Genomic DNA, 14,554 nt, shown 5'->3' on the forward strand with positions numbered 1-14,554 from the left:
TATTAATTTATTTGAACGGAATGAATAATGCTTTATCAACTATATTTTCATCTTATAGTTAGCACGGTAACTTTTTATAACCTTTCATAAATTGTAGTCACTTTTATGTTACGCTCTTTGACCTTAAACTGACAAATTGTTTAGAGTTAAAATAATGCTGAATTTAATGTTTGTAGTTTGCCATTATTTTTGTTTTAGTCGCTCGCTTGCTCAACATTTTTTGGTTACTTATTTGAAATATACATTTATATTTAAGGAATGTAGAGAAGGCCTATGGTGGATTTTCAGAACTAGATTTATAGGCTACTAAAATAGCCTAATGATATATATGGGCTATATGATGCAGTGCGCCTAAATTGTTGTCAGTCGCACATTTACCAGGCATTAGGTTATACCGCGGTAAAGCCCGGAGACATATTTACGCCGTTTCACACATGTGAGTGCAGACATTTAGTTCTTGGCTGTGCGCTGTGATTCTATAAAACAATAATTAGCTGTCGCAAAAGTGCAGTATTTAAGGTGCAGCATTTGACTTAAGAAAAACCTGCTTCTGTCTTGACAGTTTACTTGAAATTCTATTTAAATAACCATAACTGTATAACCTGGGAGAAATTGATTTACATGCATTCGTCATTCGTATATTAAGAAAAACGTTTGTATAATGTGTTACTGTTCATCTTGTTTTTTTAAGTTGCTTTATTTCTAGAAGTAGGCCTGCTTAGGAAAATGTTGACAATTATTTTGTGGCCAGTTAAATTGTCAGTATGAATAATTTATAAGCGCTTGACCGGGTTTGAAAGTGAAGTGCTCTCCGGGCAGTTAATGTAAGATGGCTTAAGAGCTCTCGCGTCAGGTGGGGAAACGATGACAAGCTATGCGAGCCGAATAGCCTATGGCGTTGTGATGCAACTGAATGACGAAAAACAAAGAACTACCAGTAGAATAAAAAGACTATCGATCACTGCGACAATATTTCCTGCTCTGTGTACGGCATCTTGGAGCAGTTATGGGTTTTCTTTTTTCAGTCAATGCCTGAGGGAAGTATGGGTGCACATTCTGTGACTGAAACGCACGCTTTGCTGAAGCCCGTTTAGCAGATTCGTGCGATTATAGGTGTCACTGTTTTATAGCCTACTGTATGAACCCACAGGCGACCTGATGTCTATGGAGTGAAGAGATGTGAAAAATATTTGTGAACACGTATAAATAGTAATTTAATCTAAACGATTGACGACACCGAATCAATACGATTAGTTTCTTTTTCAATTCTTTACCAAATATAATATGGATGGTGAATGCTGGGCATTAAGGAGTCTTAATAAAGGTACTATATGCAGCATGGTTTGCATTTTTATTTTTAAAATTAGAGGCATATTTATATAAGGTATTAGTGCTGTTTAAATTCTAAATTTAATGATTCAATGAATTGTGTAGGCTGTCATCTTAAGGCATTGCAGGCTTTAAGTTTGCATAATTATGTATTCAACATAACTTATATTATACAATGTTTTATTGTGTTTTATTTATGTCTAAAATGTACTAGAATGCAGAACATGCGTCCTGTTTGTGTTCAACATGGTGAATTTGCACACAGATGGAAACCCCAATAGGGGAAAAAACGCTATAGCTATGTACCCCCAAACTACAGTGTGGAAGGCATACCTGCCTTTCCTCCCCCACCTGAAATGCCATATTTGGAATATGGTTGTGGAGACATGCTGCCATATTAATGGAGTCTCCCATCAGCCAGTCCAAAAATATTTCCCGTGCGAAAACATTTTTATGTAGTTAACATTCTCAAATCCAGGATGGGGTGAGGGTGAAGAAGGAGGGAGAGAGAGAGAGGGAAAAGGAGAGAAAAAGAGCAAGCACAAGCCTGGTTTACTTTTATTGGTAGAACAGTGCAGTATGACATACGGGTTAAAGCCTATTATATGTAATTTAGATGTATTTCTGCTCTGGTTATGAGACCAGTAGCACAGTAGGGAACTACAAAACCCAGACTCCCAGTTGCTGCCTGTTGTGAAATCTCTCGCAGAGCCAGTCCTGGCTGATTGTGGATTAACTGTGGATAGAGGGCATTTATTGTCATTATTATTATTTATTGGACTTTATTGTTTTGGGAGATATAATCTATTTGTTATATTAGTCATTATTTTACTGCAGGCTTGGAATAAATCTTTGCCAAGGTGACTAAACTCCTTCAGTGGACCTGCCCATGTCTTTTTCCACACTTTGGGCCACACAGTACTACAGGGGCGCACTAACAGTATCTCTCTTGAGGCACCTTTCTCCGTGATAACTACTGGTAACCTTTGGGTGCCTGGCGAATCATTCTGAATTAGCTAATGCAGCAGTAATCTAAGGAGCCCTCTAACCCACCCTACCCCTGGTGGGAAGAACCCAGTTGTGTCCCGCCTCTGCAGACTTGTAATTGGCTAGTGACAGAATCCAGATGATGTCTACGCTATAGGGCCAGGCCTTTGCTTATGGAAAGTGCCTTTGCTGAGTGCTGACTAAGCCACTCGGGAGCCTATTAAGGCTCATTTTTTATTTCTTTTTATTTCTTTATTTAAACGAGAGCTGGAAGGTCCACCCTCTTTTTGTTTTTTTTGTTTTTGTTGTGGGGGGGGTGTTTTGCTTTTTGCTTTATTTAGACAGATATAAACAAGAGAAGGCAGCAGACAGAGAAGGGACCACAGCTGAGGGCCATAGCAGGAACTGAACCTTCTGCACAGGGTTCAGTGACTTGAGAGTTGACCGCACCATGCATCACGCCTCAAAATCTTTTTTTTCCCCTGAAAGGAACGCACACAATTAAAAAAAGGATCCCATTGAATTATCTTACTATAAAAACGCATGTGTGAGAAGAATTCAATATTCTCCAAGAATTCAAGAATGTGAGTGTCAAACATGTTGATGAGTGACAGTTTCCTTGTGCAATTCTCTCATACTGAATTGCTACTTTCATTTGAGGGGCTTACTATAAGATTATTTTTAGTCTGTCAATGAGTATTTGGAATAAGGTGATAGGTTTATATGTTAAAACCTCAAAATGGATATTTGAGTACAGATAAACTTTGGGGTTTGAATCTTTTTTTTTCTGGTGTATGCTAAGATGTCTTTGCAAAAAAGAAGAAATAATTATGGCTGTCATTGGCTTTATGATTAGTGTGAATGTGAATGCTGGAACAGTTTTGCCTGTTTTCACACACTGTTTATTATAATTCAGAATGCTGTCATGACATAGAAAATGGGAATTTGGGAAATATTTTTTTTGTGCTGTTATTGGAATGGTATTTTCCCCCTGTACTTTTTTAGATGCTGGGGTTTGATTTAAAACTTGTAATGGCAGAAGTATGACATGTTGGCTGACTGTGTGTCCTGGCAGCCATATTTGTATATCATTCATTTTCAGAATATGATGCTGGACAAGTCCAGGTTTTCAGACATTAGAAACTAATTAAATGGTTAAGGGTCAGGGGACAAAATGTGTTTTTTTAAAACATCCCTTTTTAGAACTGATGTTGGTTGTTGGAGCATGTCAGGTATGCTGATGGTAATTTAGATTTGTGTGTGTGTGTGTGTGTGTGATTTATTGATTGATTTATCAACTATATATATTTTTCTTTTGAAACTTCAAACATGAAAAAAGCCGCATTCCAGACACTGTAAATAGATTAAAAAACTGCAAGCTTTTAGCGCGAGGTATCCACATGATCATGTGATCTGTGTGTAAAATATTTTAATATGCTGTCTGAAACTAGTTTTTTAATTGTTGAGAGTTTTGCATATACATGTATGTTATCAGCTTGTAACAAAATGTAGTGATCCCTGCCCTTCTTCTTGGTTATAATTTTGGGGTACACTGTACACTGCCTTGCCAATAGTCTGAGATTAATTTGGGGTACACTCAAACCATCCAAGCATGTACTTGTTGAACTCAAGTTTAAAGAGGAATATTTGGTGAACCAAGCTTTACTTGTACAGAGGTAGACGCTGAGAGGCCAAAATGATTGACTGTGATAGCACAACTGACATGAGGTTTACTTAAAAGCAAAATTTATAATGGAGATTTTAAAAACCTCTGACTGTTGCGTTTTAACATTCTTTTTCCGTGATTCACGTGAGGAAACTGTAGGAATACTCATAATTATTTATGATGGGATTTTTTTCTCCTCAAAACCTTTTTGCCAGGACTGTCTAATATCAGAATTAAGGGCCAAAACGATGAATATGCACTCCAAGTGGTGAAAAAATATCCAAACATGATGAAATACATTTTAACTGTTAAACTAAATATACTTCCCCCCTGTGAGTGACTATATAAGACAAATGGTGATTTAGTAAATTTCAGTTTGTTGCGCAGCAAACTAAATTGAAGTTTAATAAACAAAAACTGTGCTGAATCTGTCACAGAGAAAACTATCATAATATTTCACCTCTCCGCCCATATTAAATCAGTGGTGGGGATAGTCAGTTAATACCATATGATACTACTTTGTTGGAAACCTTAAAGGAAAGTGGTTTTTATTTTCACTTTTGCGAGTCTCGTCTCCAACGCAAACACATGGTACCCGGGAACAATAAGGTGGAGAGAGCTGTTATCTGGAATACATTGAACGCAACGTTTTGCCGAGCTGTTCAGCGCTAACATTTAACCAGTACTAGCAGCACAGGCTTCAACGTGAAATTTTTACATATATTTTTTTTATTCCAACGAGAGCTGGCAGTTTGCCCTCCTTTCATTTTTTTCACTTCAAAATCTTTGGTGAGATGGTAATAACTCACCCATGTTTACAGACAAGCTTTGTTAGATATTTTACATCATGTTGACATTACAGTGACCAAATGCATTAGAGGGTCCAAATTCACTTTTCATTCCAGGCGCTAATACTCTCCACGTTTGCAAATGCAAAAAGAATGCTAATTTTTTTCCAAAGCTAATGATGAAGTTTGCTTTTTTAAAATAGTGAAGAAGGGGGGCTTGTTTAAAGAATCATTATGTTTTACCCTATGTGACGAAGTGGCAGAAATAAAACAAATATTTTAGATCATGCTGTGTGAATTTCCCAACTCTCTCGAGTGCTAAGTTTAAAAGTTTTCATTAAGAATGTATTTCCTCTGCATTCCTCATATGACTACAGAAGAGCTCTTTGGGCTATTTCCAGCTGTGACTGTATGTTTGTTGTATGTTACTCTCAATGTATTCCACTTTTATAAAGAAAACATTTTGTGCAGTATTTGCGCTTAACTAATGAAAAGGCTGGGTGGTTTTTGTGTCTGCTGAGGGTTCATATGATGACTGAAATTGAAATGAACAATGCATTCGGTCAATCTTAATTAAAATAAGAAGATATATATTTTAGGGCGCAGCTGTATAATAAATCTCTGATCGAGTAACACTGCCCTCGTAATGCGAGATTACCTCAGTAGAACCTGGCTGAATTTGATTTGGTTCAGTGGGTTTTACGCGGAGGGAAAGTTTGTTGATAATAGGCATAAAACGGTTAAGAAATCTGTCCACATTTAGCGTACTCGCCAAACGTTTGTACTCATGTCTGTCGGAAGCTTTGTGCCTCTCCGGTGACCGAGTTAAAGTTAAGTAATGAAAATCAGCAACACTTTGAGACAGGGTGCCTTTTTTCTGTTTCCACGGAGATAATTTCTGTCTCTTGCTGTTTCTGCTCTTCAAACGTCCCGCATTATCAGTGAATCCTGAAGAGCTGTTTGTGTTGAACAGAGAGGAGGCCGGCTGCGCGTTTTGCTAGCAGGCCTTTGATCTCCTAGCTCCCCGCGGTCAGAGATAGACGGTGTCCGCGGTCTCTTGCAGTGCTGATATGCCCCCTTTGGGAGATGTGCTGCTACCAGATCCTCGGACTTTGGTCTGGGTCAAGAGCTGTGCCAATCTCCCACAACACCTGCTTAGAGTCACCGCTCCCACAGTACAGATGGCCAGATTAAATACTTCTGTTCTTGCTTGTGTTAAGCCTTTATTTTCCCTTGAAGGGATCGTGCCCTGTCCTGCAATAAAGCTTCAGAAGCCTGGGAATATCGTTGTATAATTAATATGTGGATGTGGTAATCAAAGCCATCCATCTTAACTAAGTGGCGGGGGAAGTTGGCCTGTGACTGGAATTTTTCAGGTTCGAATTCCCAGATGGATTGCCACCGTTGTACTTTAGCAATGCTTTTAGCCTGAAATTCTTGTAAAAGTTTCCATCTGAATAAATGAGTGAATTTATTCAGATGGAAAATGTCCCTGCTTAAAGTGCCTCCTGGTCCAACAAATGACGGTCGAAATAAATCTTTAACCGAGATGATACAAATGAAAGCTTGTTAGAACAAAAGAACACGATCAGAGCTCGCAACATGAGAGGATCGGTGAAAAGTACGGGCAGTGGGGGGGGGGGGGTGGAGCGGGAGAAAGTCTGGAGGGCTTTTATTTTAGCGTCCGTTCGAGTTAGCGTGCTTCGGACCTCAGAGCGAGCGGCGAGCAGGAATGTCAGCTTTCTCCTGGCGGAAACGTGAGAGAAATAGAGCCTCGCCCCTCGCCTCTCGGCCCGCTCCGACGCGCGCCCCTCCGTCTCCCTCCGACTCCCGGCCCAGCTGCTCCCGCTACGGGAGGCGGCCTGAGAAATTGGCCCACGCCGCTAATTGCTCGGCGCGCCCCCCCTCCAGCCCCTGACTGGGAGACCCGATGAAGTCATGGAGCAGATGTGCTTCGTCCTCGTTGTTAGGCCCCGGCGCGCCGCGCCGCTGCGATGGCGGACAGTTGGTGCCCCCGCCGCACCCCGCGCGTTACACGCGGTGTTGTGTTGCAGCTCGCCCCGTGTCGTGTGTCGCACAAAGTGAAGTGAGAAATGGGGTGCGGCGTGGGGGGTGCGGTGTAGGGGGAAGGGAGGACTTGCTGGTGGTCAAGGGTGATTAGCTGGTGCATTATGCTGTTTATATGTCATTGGCATCCATGGCGACTGTCTGCCTTATCTAGAAATTAGTGACCCTAAAATGTACCAAATATTTCACAAGATGCTTACAGTGTGTTTGAATGGTGGTGTACTGACTGATGGTGTAAAACATTTGCACTGTAATTTTGTTATACCGATGGAGCTAGGAAGTTTACCTCCATATACTGTACCTTGACATTTTAACTTGGTTGATTCTTTCTGCTTCTTCCTGTTGGAATGAATAATATTTATCCCATGTTTCCTGTGGGTTGAGGGCTCAGTATTACTGATGTAGCTACTGTTGTCTGAAGGAACAACGTGTAGAATACAAACGTGTAGCCTCTCAGTTTTGTTTAATCCGAGGGCACATTTCCTTGGCTCTCACTTGACGGAATGGGCGAAGTTCCGAGGCTTCTGATTGGTTAAGGACGTGGGTAAAGCGTGCTGTTTTGTGGGGCTGTCCGATACAGGAAGGCGGCCCTGACGGCTCCGGGAGACGGCTGGCCCTCGTGGCTGTCAGGGCCGACCTGTGACTGCAGCTGACAGTCAGGGAGCACTGTGACGGCTGGCCGTGTGACAGGGCCTATTGATTTTTCAGTTAGCCCTAAGTACCATGTGCTATGGATAAAAGGCCAGCGAAGCAGGTATGTCATTATCAATGAGCTCTGGAAGAGTAGCCGCAGCCCTCCTTCATATCCAACCCCCACCCCCCCACCCCAAGGACTGACAAAGTGCATCCTGGGACGCTCGATAAATCGCTTAGGCTCACAGGGAGGCAAGGGATTCTCACTCTCTCTTTCTCTCTCTGTCTCTCTCTCTCTCTTGCTCTCTCTTCTTGCTCTTTCTCGCTCTGTCTGACTCTGTTTCTCTCTCCTCGATTCTAACCGAACTTTGTTCCTGTCCTCTCAAAAATTAACTATAAAATTAAGTATAACTGTAACTGTATGTATACTCAGCCCACCTCCCACCCCCTTGTAATAGTGAACAAAACATTCAGTGTAATTACAGCCCCCGAAAGGCATTCAAGCGACATGCTCATTATCATTATATCTATCATGCCATTTCATTCTTAACTCCCTTTATGTTCTTAGTAACAAGAACAGGTTTTAAAATCTAGCCTTCTATTTACTTTTAAAGGCAAACATGCACAGAGACGTACGCAATTTCCCCTTTTCATGTTTTGTCTTACTTTTTCCTCTTAATAAATGCTATGGATATTCATCAAAACATTTCCACAACATGCTATGCTGCTGCCTGTTTGCTCCAGGAGTCAGGTCTGCTTCACTCTATCATGTGCAGATGTATGCAAAAAGCATGTGTGAACAATTCAAAATTCCAGTTATTCAAAATTATTGAAACAGTTTTGGAAAAAATAACTCGCAACACATTTCTTGGAGTAAGCGCCCTAGTTTCCGACGTTATGTAGAACGGACGCGTGCCGTCAAGCTCAAAACATGACAGCCGCGCGGCTCCTGTAGCGCGCGCTTCCGTATTATTATAGACCCGACGGAAAGGGAGGCCTCCGTCTTTCCTTATCTGTCCTCCAAACACATCAATAACCCTGATATATTCACTCAAGCCCCTCGCCGTCTCGCGGACCTGACCGGGGTTATCCCGCGGAAGATGAAGTGGTACAGTGTGATTGAGGTCACTGATCTTGTCTCCTGATAAGGCCTTCATTAAGATTTGATAATAGAATTCAGCTGGGAAGAGCGGCGCGTTATCTTCCCGAGTCAAGGAGGGCGCCGCGGGAGCTCGTTTTTTTTTTTACGGCGGCCGCCGCTGCCGCACGTTGTCCCGGGCGACCGTAATTTTCACGACGTCGAAATTTACGGTTCTGACCCGGACGCCCGGCTCCCCGGGTGAAGATGTTCTGGGCGTGTCTGCGGAGCGCCGCCCGCCGTTTCGTTAACGGAGCGAATAAAGGAAGCAGAGAAGCGGCGGCCATGTTAAGTGTCACACGCTGGAATTTGGCGACCTTAACATTAAAATTACTGCAGTGCTGGTGTTGAAAGGGAGCTGTTGACACTTTATCAGCAGGAGAAATAATGAAGACCAAGCAATGAAGACTTAGGTCAGCAAACTCTATGTTTAGTGTTCATATAGTGGAGGATGTACAAGGGCACGGAGCTCAGCTCTTTAATCTTCTCCTACCGCGCACGGCCTGTTTCTTTTTTCCCTTTGCTGTGTTTGCACTATTCTGGGTTAGCTTCAGCTTTGTTGTTTGGCAGAAATGTGCTGCAGGATCAGCCAACGACACAGATTAAATTTTCATGAAAGGAAAGCGTAATCGGTAGTGACAAGCAGGGGGAAAAATTGTTGCCACTTGGTCATCACGAGGAAGCACTTAGACTTGGTGTCAGATCTTGTGCTAATGATGACTAATCTCTCTCTGTCTCACTCTCCCTTGTGTCCTCCCTCACTCTCTCTCTCTCCCTCCCTCCCTCCCTCCCTCCCTCGGTCTCTCCCCAATTCAGTTTAAAGATGCTATATTGGCAGGCCAACTAAAGCAGAGCTATCAAAACATAGCTAACATTTATGCCACATTTTGAATTGATAACCATTTACATTGTCGTGTGCAGTACTGTACGTTGTGTTACGGTAAATTAAATTAAAGGAAAGTCAAATAGATGGCAAACGACTACGTTAGCAATCGGCACCTTAAAAACAGGACCCGTGTCTGGCTGGAGGTGAGGCGAGGCTGTGTGCGGGACCTCTCCGGCAGCCGAAGTGCATCTCGCCGCGAGACAGACCATCTATCCTGCCAAGTCTGAGGCGCGGGGCAGGGCAGCCTCCAGACACGTCCCGAGCTAGACTTCCCCTGATTGATTCCCCTTCTATTATTTATTCATTCAGTCGCTGGCTGATGGAACCGACAAAAGCGAGCGTGGCCGGCTGATGGATGGGCTCGGTTTAACATTCCGGGCTGACCAGCGTCGTCTTTCGCTGTCATCTTCCTCGCCGTGCGTTTGTGCTCCCAAACGGTCGTTGTGATTCAGGCCAAATGCATTTCTTGCATTATTTATTTTATGCCTAAATGTTTTTGCGATTTTGTTTCAGGTTGAACTGCGTAGCTTAGAGTCTACATTGTATCTGTTTGTACTGCTCCTGAAATGATCCCATTTCGAGTGCCATTTGGGAGTGTACTGTACAACCCTCTGAGATGGAGACCAGTTAGCCTGACCACTGCTCTGCTGTGCCACCTATGACTGTGTGGTTTTGGACAACTCAGAGGTCAGAGTTTTTGTAACTGAGATTCAGTTTTCCCATGAATCCCTCAGGGTAATGATCCCAGTAATCAGCTTCACTGCCCTGGAGATTCCTTTAAGAGTCCTTGGGTCTTAAGCGGGTGTGTTGTATTTTCAAGCTTGCCATTTTGTCTGAGCATGAGCGTTGTGACAGTTTCAGTCCTGCCTTTTCTAAGTTTAAGATTTGGGGAAAGAGATGCTCCAATGGCAAGGTCCTCCCTGGCTCTTGTGCTGAGAACATCGTTGATCTCCTGTATCCTGTAGACATCACATTTTGCCCATTTGCACCAGTGTTCCCCGTCAAATTCTAGCTAGTGAGTCTAGCAGCAGTACAGCTCCATTGCATTGTCCATTCCTGGGAGATGGCAATTGCAATATAAAATAGGAATATATATACTTTTTTTTTTTTACATTGAATTACTATATTTTGAATGTGAAACTACATGCTTTCTCTCACCTCTTTCCGGAATGGCTGTCTCACAAAAAGTAAAGCAATGGCGTAGAGTAATGTTTCACAGTGACGTTAGCGCCATGTCCGTGCTGTCACTGTGCGGTTGCCTGCCTTGCACGGGTGTGTGGAGGCCCGCTTGGTCGCTTATTAGTGCAGCCAGAGCCATTATGTGCGGTGAAGGACCCTGTCTGGGTGGAATGGCACATCCAGGGGGGAGGTGCCCGGTCAGTTGTGACTGCTTTGCAGGAGGACAATGGGATTAAAGGACTTTGAACCCCTTCTTTACCGCAAAAGTAAGCATGTTGCAAATGCCGTTACAATATTGGAAACAGTCCTGGTCCCTTAAATTACCCAAAGAACTTTTGAAGGCGGAGTACGACATGAAGATCTGCGATTTATGAGGAATGTGGTGCTTCAGATATTTCCCATTTGCTGTAATTTATAGAAGGGATTGAAGAAAGCCGAGGTATTTTTGCGGTATTTGTGTATTTTTCAGGACAAACAGAATTATTTTGCTCAAAACATGATGAAATGTACTGCAATGTCTTCAAATAAAATATATTTTTAAGATCAGAAAAGACATTAAAATACCTTACAATTCACAGCCAAACATACCAATGATTCCTACTTTCAGGCACTGATATAGATTTTTGAAAAAGACATTGCGGTGACTTATTTATCGTTGTGTTTTCCACATATTCCGCTGTATATTCCATTTTCATAAGGGTACCCACAACTTCTTTTATGTTCACAAGGAAAAATACCCTTCTTTGTACATTGGAGAGAAAATGTTTTATACACCTAAGAGCACACTTTCTCAAGTGGCTGCAAAAAGACATTTCCTGTCTGTGAGCTGTACTCTCATAGAGTGAGTCGGGGGTACTGTACATTTTTGTTGCACTTCTGGAGCTGACTCACAAAGAGTTACTGTGTCCCCGCACTGGGCTTAAATCACAGCCGCGTCACGCAAAACCTGACCTGCGTGCTGCAGAAATGTAGCCGTATCAAGCTAAGTCATAGTCGCTGTTTCATGTCAACTCGTAGCTGTATTTTGCCAAACTCGCAGCTGTGTCATTCTAAATAATTGCTACATCATGCTACATCACAGCCTCCATTCTAAATGACAGCTGCCTTCATACAAAATCATAGCTTGCCATACTAAAGCACGGCTGCAGCATGCAAAATCACAACTTATCATGCTAAAGCAAGGCTGCAGCATGCAAATTCACAGCTTCCATGCTAAATCACAGCTACAGCATGCAGAATCACAGTTTACCATGCTAAATCACAGCTGCATCATGCAAAATCAAAGCTTAGCATGCTAAATCACTGCAACAGCATGCAAAATCACTGCTACAGCATGCAAAATCACTGCTACAGCATGCAAAATCGCACTAAAAATGCCAAAGCTTGTCCATATGTCTGGGAATCATTATTAAGGGAAGGTGAAATGTGATATTTCTTCTCTTCCCTGAAAATATGCTACTTATTTTCTTTTCTGCTTTTACTCTGGTGTTAAGGGCAGTGGAAAAACCTCTAAACCTGTCAGATTAATTGATCTAATGACAACATTTCAGCAGCCCGCTTTCAAAGCAGTCTGCCCTCTTGAAAAAAGCCATAGAGATGGCCAGACTATATGCAGGAAACATCCAGTAAATTACTGTTCAGTTCTTCATTACTATCAGCTACCCAGCTAACAGTGTGTGTGTGTACGTGTGTGTGTGTGCATGTGCGCGTATGTGTGCTTGCATGCATATGTACACTTTTCCTTAATTTTTATATATATTTTGTATTTTAGTATATTTTTTGTATATTTTACCTAATTTTTTGCACTGATTGCTCAGATATTTTACTAACTGTAGTTCATATTTTACTGGAATGCCTGAGAAGTCTCCTTCCTTGAGAGGCATTTAAAGAGGCACATAAAATTTAATTGAACTGAATTTAAACTCTTATGTTTCTGATAAAAAATTCCCAGTCTGTGTACTTGGTATATTCGCAATGAATGTTGTTTCAGGTTCCTGAGACTTCTTGAATCTCGAAAAGAACGTTTGTGAGAACTGTTACTAAAAACACAATTTATTACGGGAGTATGCGGTGTCTTCGATTGAGTCACCTTAAAATCCTTAAGTCCCCAGGGATATTCTTTAAGGAATTCCCGCTCTTCCCTCGGCCTCAATGCCTGCAGCCCTGTCCAGTGAGGAGGGGGGCCTTTTCCACCCACCCGATTCCAATCCAATTAAGGCTCCAATAATGGGGGGGGGGGAGATTAGGTGAAAGTTTGCCTCTCTCTAGCATCACCGCTACCCCGAAACACCATTTTGGAAATTTGAGAGCGGAGCGGAGACACTGAGGAAGATAATGGTCGGTAATCTCAGCCCATGCGACGCTGGCAACAGTGTCTGCGCGGCGACGTTTCAGAGGGAAGTGCGAACAATGGCGGGGCCCTGAAACACTTTCACCAGGACTCCAGCCGTCTCCCTGATTCTCCCTGCTCCCCGTCACCCCGCCCGAAGCCTGCCCCGTCCTTCACTTCAGCTCCGTACGGCGGGCTCGCCGCGATTAAAATGAGTTCTACGCCGAGCGATTCAAAAGGAATTCAAATTAGCATTAAAGCTAACGCTTTTCCCGGCTGAGAAAGTGTCTCACGGCTTTGAAAAGCAGCAGCCTTCCGTGCAACGTGAAGTGCCGACATTGCCCAGGTTAAGTTCGCCTTCTGATCACACGTGTTCGAGGCGGAATTTGGCGGGTGACCGCTCGCTCGCTCGGAGCCCGACGGCGCGCTCGCGGACGCCATTTACGTCCACCGAGGCCCCGCCGGCGCCATGTTTGCTACTTGTTGGTTTTAAACCGTTAATCACCGCCCCGAGCGGGAGGTTAAAGGCGGCGAAGGGGGCCGGCCCAATTTGCGTACGTCCGACGGATTTCACGCTCCTCTTCTCCGCACTTATGTCACCTTATCCTGCTTTTATTCTCATTTGTTCCGCGGTGAGAGCCTGTGCCCTTATCAGCTCCGGGGTTACAGCGCCTGCAGTCTGAACTCTGAGGGGAGAGAAATGCCTGCTCTGAATGGGCAGGAGGTGGGAGGGGGTGGGGGTGGGTACCTTCTGCTGTGTCTGATCTCTATCTCTGTGTAATTGGTGAAAAAAAGAAAAATCCCATTTTCCCCCCAACGGCAGAAATTATCTGACAAAGCACTGGTTTCTGGCTAAATTGTTTTGTTTTTATTTTTTTTTTTCTTCAAATTAATAATAATAATAATAATATTTATTTATTTATTTGTTTATTAATTTTAAACCTGACCACTCGTGGTTGTCTTCCCTCTTGCCCCTGTGTGCTCTCTGACTGTCGGCCGAGTCTTTTCCTCTGCTCCGAACACAAAGGCGCGCATTTGGGCTAAATGTTTAATGAGTCAATGCATTAAAGGCTTTTGCTTCTCTTCCAATTAACCCCCGGAACATTCTGGCATTTTAATAAATCCACACAAGGCTTTTTTTTTTTTTTTTTTGTTGGAGCTTAAAAGGCTAAGCTGCTGCGCAGTGTGAGGAAAGTGAAAAGACCAACCGGTTAGCAAACACTGTGAAAGGAACAAAAACCCTCTAATCCTCATTAGGGTAAATTCTGCCTGAACTTTCCAGAGAGGCCATCTGAAGGGGAACGTCCTTCACTGAGTCTCAGGAACCTCAAACACTGCTGTCCGTCCGCAAGTGTACATACACACACACACACACACACCGGCTTTCTGTTTAAGGGCAAATTAGGTTAATTATTTCAGTGACACCTCAACACTGCTAGAGTATAGAGTAACATATTTCTTTTTTTATAGAGTGTTTGGACTTGTTAAACCCTGTCATTGGTCTCACTCTCCGGAGTGGAGATTAGCTTCTTTTGAGCACTGAAAGAGGTAT

At 43.0% G+C, this 14,554-nt stretch overlaps 1 protein-coding gene across 5 annotated transcripts in view; it reads left to right on the plus strand.

Moving 5' to 3' along the window:
* The window catches only part of LOC118226887 (lipopolysaccharide-responsive and beige-like anchor protein), a 212,269-nt gene that overhangs the window by 135,284 nt on the left and 62,431 nt on the right, over window positions 1-14,554 (plus strand). The window lies entirely within an intron of this gene.

The sequence above is a fragment of the Anguilla anguilla genome, chromosome 5 (assembly GCF_013347855.1).
Source record: "Anguilla anguilla isolate fAngAng1 chromosome 5, fAngAng1.pri, whole genome shotgun sequence".
Lineage (NCBI taxonomy): Eukaryota > Metazoa > Chordata > Actinopteri > Anguilliformes > Anguillidae > Anguilla > Anguilla anguilla.